We start from the raw sequence: 4271 nt of genomic DNA on the forward strand, positions 1-4271 counted from the left end.
CACGCACACACACTTTTCCATGCATCTCCCTGCCCAGACACCATCCTTGTGAGCGGTGAGATCAATGCAGCCAGCTCCATGCATCATTTGTCACACCGCTGCCCTCCCTTTAATGAGCTTGTCTGGCTTCAGCTCCTCCTTTTTCATTCTCCCTTCTTCTTCTTCTTCACCTTTCATCCCTTGTTCAGCTGACTGTTTCAATCTTTTAACTCGGCTCGCCTGCATGTAGAACAACTTCTCTTCTCACTTGTCCTACTGTCAGTCCCCCCTGACTTACTCTCTATTTAGGTAATGATACAAGCAGCATGCTTTATAGTGGGTGGAGATTACAGCAGCCAGTCCGTGGGCAGTGGTGAAGGAAGTCCTTGAAAAAAAGCACCAAAGTTTCAAAATGATGATTAAAATCCTACTAAAAATGGAGTTGTAGCAGTGTAAGCAGTTTACTGTCTTAGAGCCTGTAAAAATTAAATCTGATTAAATGATTAGTGAAAAAATAAAGTTGTCTATACACTTTTAAAATTTATTTTGGACTTTTGAAATTATCCATGAAACACTGATAATTTGAAATGCAAATAATTTAGGGTGGCACAGTGGTGGAGTGGTTAGCAATGTTGCCTCACAGCAAGAGGGTTACTGGTTTGATACTGCTGGCTAGCTTTGGCCTATATGGGTTCTCTCTGGGTACTCCAGCTTCTTTCCACAGTTTAAAGACCTGCTTGATAGGTTAATTCATGTTTCTCAATGGCTTTAGCTTTTATTTCACATTATTTATTTGCAAAAATCATTTTGGTAAAAAACAAATTACACAAATTACAAGGCTGTGTTGCATTAGGAAAGTCCAAATCTAAGTCAAATCAAAGATGCAGATCATAAGTAAGATTTCTCCATGGTCTATGATGTTCATGGACAGCATTATTATCTGTAGTGAGAGCAGGGAGCCAGCAGGAGAAGGCCTGGAGAGGCGGAGGTATGTACAAGAGGAAAGAGAAATGAAATGCAGTAGTAGTAGAAGCAAGGCAGAACACATGTGTGTGAATGAGAGAGACACAGGTGCAACGGTGAAGATGCAAGAAGCGGAGATAGTGAAGGTGGAGGAGTTTAAATATGAGGGGTCAACCATGCCAAATAACGGACAGTGCAGAGACAAGTGTCAGCAGAAAGACAGCAGCAAGAGAAAATTTAGACAAGAGCGAGACCTGCTATGATGCTATGATGGAGACGGTGGCACTGAAAAGACAGGACGCCGAACTAGAAATGGCAGAGCTGAAGATGCTCATATTTGTGTTGAGAGTGACTAGAATGGACAGCATTAGAAATGAGTACCTCAGAGGGACAGCTCAGGTCGAGTGTTTCGGAGAGAGGCAAGGCTGAGATGGTTTTGACATTAGCAGAGGAGGGATAATGGGGAAAGGATGATGAATATGAAGCTGACAGGCAGGAATAAAAGAGGAAGAGCACAGAAAAGATTGATGAATGTAGTGAAGGAGGACAAGGAGAGGGTTGGATGCTCCTAATATGGTGAGATGGAGGCAGATGATCCATTGTAGAAACCCCTGAAGAGAGCAGCCAAAGAAGAAGAAACAAATACTTACTGGACTGAATGGACTGCACTTTAAAACCTTTATAATTTTCAGTTAACTGAACAAACTGTGAATTTTTATATTTTAAACACAAGTAATGTTATTATAGTTAACTACCATATTTTCCGCACTATAAGTCGCACTTAAAATCCTTTAATTTTCTCAAAAATCGACAGTGTGTCTTTTAATCCGGTGCACCTTAAGTATGAATTACTGACTGACCTCAGACCGATTTTATGTGGTACACGATGCTCAAAAATATGTCAAAAATGTTGTAGTACGACTTTGGTAAGCTACGAAGCCGCACCGCTAGATGGATTGTTAGAGCATTACGGCTACCGTAGTCAGGAGCTGGGTCCAAAACTCCGCTCCATTCCCAAAGTCAAATCATCTTTAATAAAATGATCAGCGTTGCTGCTTTAGCGGGTGTAACAATTAAGTTTAACATCCAGGCATCCATGAAAGTAGAATTTATTAAATTTAACCGAGTTAGAAGTTAGCAGGAAGTTAGCTCGCTAGTTTCCACCTAAACATGATATAGCATGTTCTAAATGAGAGATTTCTGAAAAAATGAAAACGTACAGCTCTGCTATCACTTCCAACATAAATAAAGACAGAAAACTAAACAACAGTGACTTTTGTAGGGTTACTGAAGTTGAGCTAGCTGGTATATAATGATGTGCTACATGATCGCTTGCAATACGCTATGTTAGCATAACAAACAGTGAAGCTGAAGGATGAATGCTAACTTTTTTCCACTTGATAAAAGTTAACGTGAGGGTTCCTGATGGTTAGGGACAAATGCAATCGCATGGCAGGATGCTGTAAACTTCAGTCAGGAGAACAATTGAGATAATCCATCCACAATACGAGGTTAGTCATTAATATACTGCAACAACATGGGAATAGAGCAGCTGCGAGAGAATTCAACATTAACGAATCAGTTGTACGTACACAAAACAGACACATTCATCGGCAGTGCATCTTATAATCCGACGTGCTTTATAGTCTGAAAAATACGGTAAAATTAAACTAAGAAAACTAGTTGAAATTATTTTGTGAACTTGGAAAAGTGTAGTCATTATGTCGTAATAAACAAGTAACCTTAAATAAATGACATTTATACACATGCTGTTTCATGCCTTACTTCCATGTATGATCTTTGTGCTGTTAATGCAGGGTGATGATACCAACATCCTTACCAAAGAGTTAGGTTATCTAAAGACTATATGATGATCCTACAGTGTTCAAAGAAAGAAATGGGCTGTCATAAACAAGACTGACACTAAAAAAAAGCGTATTTTTTGTGTAAACTGCCATTTTTCTCCCGGTCATCATCAGTCTTCCCATGTTTGCTTGAATAAAGAAGAATTCTCATTTCTCCCCAACAGCAGCTTCTTTGCTCTCTTTGTCATCCATTGCGTGGCACGACCTGTTTGTATGAAAGTAGCTGCCGTTAGCACTGGATCATTTTTCGAAAATAACAATAACCGACAACAACAGCAGGTGCAGCAGAGCGTCATCTGGATCTGTACGCTGAATTCTACTTTGTGTTGTCACATTTTTCACATCCTGAAATGTTGCCGTTACTGTTTGTCACCTGTAGCAGCACTGCTCCACACAGGGTCCACAAAGGTTTATGTACGCCTGTTTAGGTTAATATAGCAACAGCTCATGATGTGATATGCTGCAGGGATCAAAACTGATAAGGGAAATTGTAAAGTTTATCTCATAGAATCAAACAAATTTCTGGTATTATGAAATCCATACCCCAAATTCAATCAACACATGCACTCACCAGAAAGTCACCTTCAGCATGAGCCGGTCAAGCTATCTGTAAAATGAAGTGGTAGTTGAAAGTACAATGATTCCCTGAAATATGTGATTTTTTGATGCTTTAGTATACATAAAACTACATAACTAGTTACGCAAATAGAGGTGTAACAGTTAGTCGGTGGACAGAAAATTATTTGGCAGCAGAAACAATTTCTTCACTGCAAAAATACCAGAAACATTTTACAGTGTTTACACAGTCTGTGTTGGAAGTGAATGTGGTAGTAAATCATGAAAATCTTATTGCAGTAGATTCAGAAACAGTCTGCTTGAGGACAGGGGCTGAAAAGAAAGATCAAGATGGATTTAAAGAAGTCTGAAAAAACAAGTGAATGAAAATAAACTTTATGCGGCAAGAAGGAGAAAAGAGAGTTTGATCTTCTTGTAAAACATGAAGAAAATGTGCTGCCATTTCTAAATCAGAGGTATTAAAATACAAGCCCCGGCAGTTCTTTTTCATATTAATGAAAAGAGTTCTAACCTTGATGAAGGAAGGTATTACATTCTTCAATTTAACAAGGTTACCGGGAGCACTCTTATCTCTGTAGTGACAAAAGGAGCCGACACCGCTTAATGTTAGATTAATATCTATAATAATTCATGAGTAATTAAAGAATTGAATTATACAAAGCTTACTTAATTAATGTGAAACAGATCAAAACAACCACCAAATACAAAAATAAAACAACTACTTTAATGTTTGCCTTAATGGTTTTTCATTCATTCAAAGGAGGGAATTTCAGCTGCATGGCTGCGATAGCTAATATCACAAATAACAAAAAGCATAGGAATAAAATCAGGGAATTTCAGCTGCATAATTACATTTATCAAGCTAATTTAAATTTATAACTGTACAAG

At 38.4% G+C, this 4271-nt stretch overlaps 1 long non-coding RNA gene across 1 annotated transcript; it reads right to left on the bottom strand.

The window, feature by feature from the left end:
* Window positions 1-3185: 3185 nt before the first annotated feature.
* Window positions 3186-3957, bottom strand: LOC112847313 (uncharacterized). Its single transcript, XR_003220793.1, has 3 exons — window positions 3895-3957; window positions 3379-3414; window positions 3186-3282 (listed from the first exon to the last, which is right to left on the bottom strand). It is a non-coding gene; the product is annotated as an uncharacterized LOC112847313 (long non-coding RNA).
* Window positions 3958-4271: the final 314 nt, after the last annotated feature.

This window comes from Oreochromis niloticus, linkage group LG7, assembly GCF_001858045.2.
Source record: "Oreochromis niloticus isolate F11D_XX linkage group LG7, O_niloticus_UMD_NMBU, whole genome shotgun sequence".
Taxonomy (NCBI): domain Eukaryota; kingdom Metazoa; phylum Chordata; class Actinopteri; order Cichliformes; family Cichlidae; genus Oreochromis; species Oreochromis niloticus.